This window comes from Arachis hypogaea, chromosome 16 (assembly GCF_003086295.3).
Source record: "Arachis hypogaea cultivar Tifrunner chromosome 16, arahy.Tifrunner.gnm2.J5K5, whole genome shotgun sequence".
Lineage (NCBI taxonomy): Eukaryota > Viridiplantae > Streptophyta > Magnoliopsida > Fabales > Fabaceae > Arachis > Arachis hypogaea.
Window position 1 is genome coordinate 132,779,987 of NC_092051.1, and position 7,311 is coordinate 132,787,297.

Sequence of the window (7,311 nt, forward strand, 5' to 3'; positions counted from 1 at the left end):
GGACTTCCATCTGAAGATCCTTTTCAGTTCTTAACTGAATTCTTGCAGATATGTGATACTGTTAAGACTAATGGAGTAGATCCTGAAGTCTACAGGCTCATGCTTTTCCCTTTTGAATATGGTTGGATTCTCAACCTAAGGATAGCCTGAACTCTTGGGATAAGCTGGTCAAGGCTTTCTTAGCCAAGTTCTTTCCTCCTCAAAAGCTGAGTAAGCTTAGAATGGATGTTCAAACCTTCAGACAGAAAGAAGGTGAATCCCTCTATGAAGCTTGGGAGAGATACAAGGAACTGACCAAAAAGTGTCCTTTTGACATGCTTTCAGAATGGACCATCCTGGATATATTCTATGATGGTCTGTCTGAATTAGCTAAGATGTCATTGGATACTTCTGCAGGTGGATCCATTCACCTAAAGAAAACACCTGCAGAAGCTCAAGAACTCATTGACATGGTTGCTAATAACCAGTTTATGTACACTTCTGAGAGGAATTTTGTGAGTAATGGGACGCCTCAGAAGAAGGGAGTTCTTGAAATTGATACTCTGAATGCCATATTGGCTCAGAATAAAATATTGACTCAGCAAGTCAATATGATTTCTCAGAGTCTGAATGGAATGCAAGGTGCATCGAACAGTACTCAAGAGGCATCTTCTGAAGAAGAAGCTTATGATCCTGAGAACCCTGCAATAGCAGAGGTGAATTACATGGGTGAACCATATGGAAACACCTATAACCCCTCATGGAGAAATCATCTAAATCTCTCATGGAAGGATCAACAAAAGCCTCAACAAGGCTTTAATAATGGTGGAAGAAACAGGTTTAGCAATAGCAAGCCTTTTCCATCATCCACTCAGCAACAGACAGAGAACTCTGAACAAAGTACCTCTAATTTAGCAAACTTAGTCTCTGATCTATCTAAGGCCACTCTGAGTTTCATGAATGAAACAAGGTCCTCCATTAGAAATTTGGAGGCACAAGTGGGCCAGCTGAGTAAGAAGATCACTGAAACCCCTCCTAGTGCTCTCCCAAGCAATACAGAAGAAAATCCAAAAGGAGAGTGCAAGGCCATTGACATAGTCAACATGGCCGAACCTAGAGAGGAAGGGGAGGACGTGAATCCCAAGGAGGAAGACCTCCTGGGACGTCCAGTGATCAACAAGGAGTTTTCCTTTAAGGAACCAAAGGACTCTGAGGCTCATCTAGAGAACATAGAGATTCCATTAAACCTCCTTACGCCCTTCATGAGCTCTGATGAGTATTCCTCTTCAGAAGAGAATGAGGATGTTACTGAAGAGCAAGTTACCAAGTTTCTTGGTGCAATCATGAAGCTGAATGCCAATTTATTTGGTAATGAGACTTGGGGAGATAAACCTCCCCTGTTCACCAATGAACTAAATGCATTGGATCAACTGAGATTGCCTCAGAAGAAACAGGATCCTGGAAAGTTCCTAATACCTTGCACCATAGGCACCATGACCTTTGAGAAGGCTCTATGTGACCTTGGGTCAGGGATAAACCTCATGCCACTCTCTGTAATGGAGAAATTGGGAATCTTTGAGGTACAAGATGCTAAAATCTCATTAGAGATGGTAGACAATTCCAGAAAACATGCTTATGGACAAGTAGAAGACATATTAGTAAAGGTTGAAGGCCTTTACATCCCTGCTGATTTCATAATCCTAGATATTGGGAAGGATGAGGATGAATCCATCATCCTTGGAAGACCCTTCCTAGCCACAACAAGAGCTGTGATTGATGTTAACAGAGGTGAACTAGTCCTTCAATTGAATGAGGACTCCCTTGAGTTTAAAACTCAAGGACATCCTTCTGTAAACATGGAAAAGAGGCACAGTAAGCTTCTCTCAAAACAGAGTCAACCAGAGCCCCCACAGTCAAACTCTAAGTTTGGTGTTGGGAGGCCACAACCAAACTCTAAGTTTGGTGTTGAACTCCCATATCCAAACTCTAAGTTTGGTGTTGGGAAGTCTCAACAATGCTCTGAACATCTGTGAGGCTCCATGAGAGCCCACTGTCAAGCTATTGACATTAAAGAAGCGCTTGTTGGGAGGCAACCCAATTTTTATTTATCTAATTTTATTTTTATTTTTATTGTTATTTCATATTTTATTAGGTTCATGATCATGTGGAGTCACAAAATAAATATAAAAATTGAAAACGGAATCAAAAACAGCAGAAGAAAAATCACACCCTGGAGGAGGATCTTACTGGCATTTAAACGCCAGTAAGGAGCATCTGGCTGGCGTTCAACGCCAGAACAGAGCATGGATCTGGCGTTGAACACCAGAAACAAGCAGCATCCTGGCGTTCAGATGCCAGAAATGCACACTGAGGAAGAGCTGGCGCTGAACGCCAGAAATAAGCATCTGGCTGGCGTTCAACGCCAGAAATATGCTGCATCTGGGCGTTGAACGCCCAGAACAAGCATCAATTCGGCGTTTAAACGCCAGAATTGCATGCAAAGGTATTTTTACATGCCTAATTGGTGCAGGGATGCAAATCCTTGACACCTTAGAATCTGTGGACCCCACAGGATCAACTCAGCATCTGTGGACCCCACAGGATCCCCACCTACCACCACTCACTCTCTTCCCTCTTCTCAATGTTCATCCTCTCTTCTCAATAAACACTCTTCCCCAAAACTCTTCACCAATCACCTCAATCTCTCTTCCCTATCACCACTTCACCACTCACATCCATCCACTCTTCCCCATAAACCTACCTCATAAACTCCACCTACCTTCAAAATTCAAAATCAATTTCCCACCCAAACCCACCCTATATGGCCGAAACTAACCCCCCTCCCCTCCCTATATAAAGCCCTCCATTCTTCCTCATTTTCACACAGCACAACCCTCTCTTCCCCTTCTTGGCCGAATACACCTCTCCCTCCTCTCCTCCATATTTTCTTCTTCTTCTTCATCTATTCTTTCTTCTCTTGCTCGAGGGCGAGCAATATTCTAAGTTTGGTGTGGTAAAAGCATAAGCTTTTTGTTTTTTTCATTACCATTGATGGCACCTAAGACCGGAGAATCCTCTAGAAAAGGGAAAGGGAAGACAAAAGCTTCCACCTCCGAGTCATGGGAGATGGAAAGATTCATCTCCAAAGCCCATCAAGACCACTTCTATGATGTTGTGGCCAAGAAGAAGGTGATCCCCGAGGTCCCTTTCAATTTCAAGAGAAATGAGTATCCGAAGATCCGACATGAAATCCAAAGAAGAGGTTGGGAAGTTCTAACAAACCCCATCCAACAAGTCGGCATCCTAATGGTTCAAGAGTTCTATGCCAATGCATGGATCACTAAGAACCATGATCAAAGTAAGAACCCAAATCCAAAGAATTATCTCACCATGGTTCGGGGGAAATACTTAGATTTTAGTCCGGAAAATGTGAGGTTGGCGTTTGACTTGCCTATGATGCAAGGAGATGCACGCCCCTACACTAGAAGGGTCAACTTTGATCAAAGGTTGGACCAAGTCTTCATGGACATATGTGTGGAAGAAGCTCAATGGAAGATTGACTCAAAAGGTAAACCGGTTCAACTTAGAAGACTGGACCTCAAGCCTGTGGCTAGAGGATGGTTGGAGTTCATCCAACGCTCCATCATTCCCACTAGCAACCGATCTGAAGTTACTGTGGATCGAGCCATCATGATTCATAGCATCATGATTGGAGAGGAAGTAGAAGTTCATGAAATCATCTCCCTTGAACTCTACAAAATAGCCGAAAAGCCCTCCCCCTTGGCAAGGCTAGCTTTCCCTCATCTTATTTGCCATCTATGTTACTCAGCTGGAGCTTTCATAGAAGGATACATTCCCATTGAGGAAGAGAAGCCCATCACTAAGAAAAGGATGGAGCAAACAAGAGAGCCCACTCATGGAGCTCAAGAAACGCATGAGGAAGCTCACCATCAAGAAATCCCTGAGATACCTCAAGGGATGCACTTTCCTCCACAGAATTTTTGGGAGCAAATCAACACCTCCCTAGGAGAACTAAGTTCCAACATGCGACAACTAAGGGTGGAACATCAAGAGCACTCCATCATCCTCCATGAAATTAGAGAAGATCAAAGAGCTATGAGGGAGGAGCAACAAAGGCAAGGAAGAGACATAGAAGAGCTCAAGGATATCATTGGTACCTCAAGAAGAAAACGCCACCATCACTAAGGTGGACTCATTCCTTGTTCTCAAATTTTCTGTTTTTCGTTTTCTTATGTTAAATGTTTATCTATGTTTGTGTCTTTATTACATGATTATTAGTGTCTAAGTGTCTATGCCTTAAAGTAGTGAATATGAATCCATCACCTCTCTTAAATGAAAAATATTTTTAATTCAAAAGAACAAGAAGTACATGAGTTTCGAATTTATCCTTGAACTTAGTTTAATTATATTGATGTGGTGACAATACTTTTTGTTTTCTGAATGAATGCTTGAACAGTGCATATGTCTTTTGAAGTTGTTGTTTATGAATGTTAAATATGTTGGCTCTTGAAAGAATGATGACAAGGAGACATGTTATTTGATAATCTGAAAAATCATAAAAATGATTCTTGAAGCAAGAAAAAGCAGTGAATACAAAAGCTTGCAGAAAAAAAATAGAAAAAATAGCGAAAAAAAAGAAAAAAAAAGAAAAAACAAGCAAAAAAAGCCAAAAGCTCTTAAAACCAAGAGGCAAGAGCAAAAAGCCAATAACCCTTAAAACCAAAAGGCAAGGGTAAATAAAAAGGATCCCAAGGCTTTGAGCATCAGTGGATAGGAGGGCCTAAAGGAATAAAATCCTGGCCTAAGCAACTAAACCAAGCTGTCCCTAACCATGTGCTTGTGGCGTGAAGGTGTCAAGTGAAAACTTGAGACTGAGCGGTTAAAGTCAAGGTCCAAAGCAAAAGAAGAGTGTGCTTAAGAACCCTGGACACCTCTAATTGGGGACTTTAGCAAAGCTGAGTCACAATCTGAAAAGGTTCACCCAATTATGTGTCTGTGGCATTTATGTATCCGGTGGTAATACTGGAAAACAAAGTGCTTAGGGCCACGGCCAAGACTCATAAAGTAGCTGTGTTCAAGAATCAACATACTGAACTAGGAGAATCAATAACACTATCTGAACTCTGAGTTCCTATAGATGCCAATCATTCTGAACCTCAATGGATAAAGTGAGATGCCAAAACTATTCAAGAGGCAAAAAGCTACAAGTTCCGCTCATCTGATTGGAGCTATGTTTCATTGATATTTTGGAATTTATAGTATATTCTCTTCTTTTTATCCTATTTGATTTTCAGTTGCTTGGGGACAAGCAACAATTTAAGTTTGGTGTTGTGATGAGCGGATAATTTATACGCTTTTTGGCATTATTTTTAGTATGTTTTTAGTAGGATCTAGTTACTTTTAGGGATGTTTTCATTAGTTTTTATGTTAAATTCACATTTCTGGACTTTACTATGAGTTTGTATGTTTTTCTATAATTTCAGGTATTTTCTTACTAAAATTGAGGGACTTGAGCAAAAATCAGATTCAGAGGTAGAAGAAGGACTGCTGATGCTGTTGGATTCTGACCTCCTTGCACTCAAAGTAGATTTTTTGGAGCTACAGAACTCAAAATGGCGTGCTTCCAATTGCGTTGGAAATTAGACATCCAGGGCTTTCCAGAAATATATAATAGTCCATACTTTGGCCGAGTTTAGATGACGCAAAAGGGCATTGAACGCCAGTTCTATGCTGCAGTCTGGAGTTAAACGCCAGAAACACGTCACAAACCAGAGTTGAACGCCAGAAACACGTTACAAACTGGTGTTCAACTCCAAGAATGACCTCTCCACGTGTAAACTTCAAGCTCAGCCCAAGCACACACCAAGTGGGCCCCGGAAATGGATTTATGCATCAATTACTTACTTCTGTAAACCCTAGTAACTAGTTTAGTATAAATAGGACTTTTTACTATTGTATTAGGGATCTTTGATCAGTTTTATGCTATCTTAGACTTTCATGGGGGCTGGCCATTCGGCCATGCCTGGACCATTATCACTTATGTATTTTCAAACGGTAGAGTTTCTGCACTCCATAGATTAAGGTGTGGAGCTCTGCTGTTCCTCATGATTTAATGCAAAGTACTACTATTTTCTATTCAATTCAACTTATTCCGCTTCTAAGATATCCATTCGCACCCAAGAACATGATGAATGTGATGATTATGTGACGCTCATCATCATTCTCACTTATGAACGCGTGCCTGACAAACACTTCTGTTCTACATGCAACCAAGCTAGAATGAGTATCTCTTAGATATCTAATACAGGGGACCGAGTCCGAGTTATTAGTATCTTCGTGGTATAAGTTAGAATCCATGGATGGCCATTCCTGAGATCCGGAAAGTCTAAACCTTGTCTGTGGTATTCCGAGTAGGATCTGGGAAGGGATGGCTGTGACGAACTTCAAACTCGCGAGTGCTGGGCGTAGTGACAGACGCAAAATGATAGTAAATCTTATTCCAGTATGATCGAGAACCTCCAGATGATTAGCCATGCCGTGACAGAGCATTTGGACCATTTTCACAGAGAGGATGGGATGTAGCCATTGACAACGGTGGTGCCCTTACAGAAAGCTTGCCATGGAAAGGAGTAAGACTGATTGGATGAAGACAGCGGGAAAGCAGAGATTTAGAGGAATGAAAGCATCTCTATACGCTTATCTGAAATTCTCACTAATGAATTACATAAGTATTTCTATCTTTATTTTCTGTTTATTTATTATTATTATTCGAAAACTCCATAATCATTCGATATCCGCCTGACTGAGATTAACAAGATGACCATAGCTTGTTTCATACCAACAATCTCCGTGGGATCGACCCTTACTCACGTAAGGTTTTATTACTTGGACGACCCAATGCACTTGCTGGTTAGTTGTGCGAAGTTGTGAAGTTATGTTTGGACCATGGTATTGTGCACCAATTATTGGCGCCATTGCCAGGGAGAGAACGAACAACAAATTTGACAATCTCAGAGTAACAATTTTGCATACCACTGCCACTATACTCGGTTCCGAGCTATACATAAAGCTCGACCCGTTATAGCTCGGCCTTGAAAAACAAGTCAAGCTTGGGGGCTATGATCCGTTACTAAAACCCTGGCCCACAACAATAACAAACTCGGAACCTAGTATAGCTGGCACGGATAACTTCTCCAGGATAACCACCTCACTCAAGGCTACCACTATCCCAATAAAACCGGACAAACAACTAGCGCAAGTCCCGTCAAATCTGCAACTAAGGTTTGACTAACAAACCTAATTCGTATAACA

General features: G+C 41.4%; 1 non-coding gene across 1 annotated transcript; it reads right to left on the bottom strand.

The window, feature by feature from the left end:
• Positions 1 to 212: 212 nt before the first annotated feature.
• Positions 213 to 320, bottom strand: LOC112759889 (small nucleolar RNA R71). Its single transcript, XR_003180354.1, has one exon. It is a non-coding gene; the product is annotated as a small nucleolar RNA R71 (small nucleolar RNA).
• Between the last annotated feature and the right edge of the window lie 6,991 nt (positions 321 to 7,311).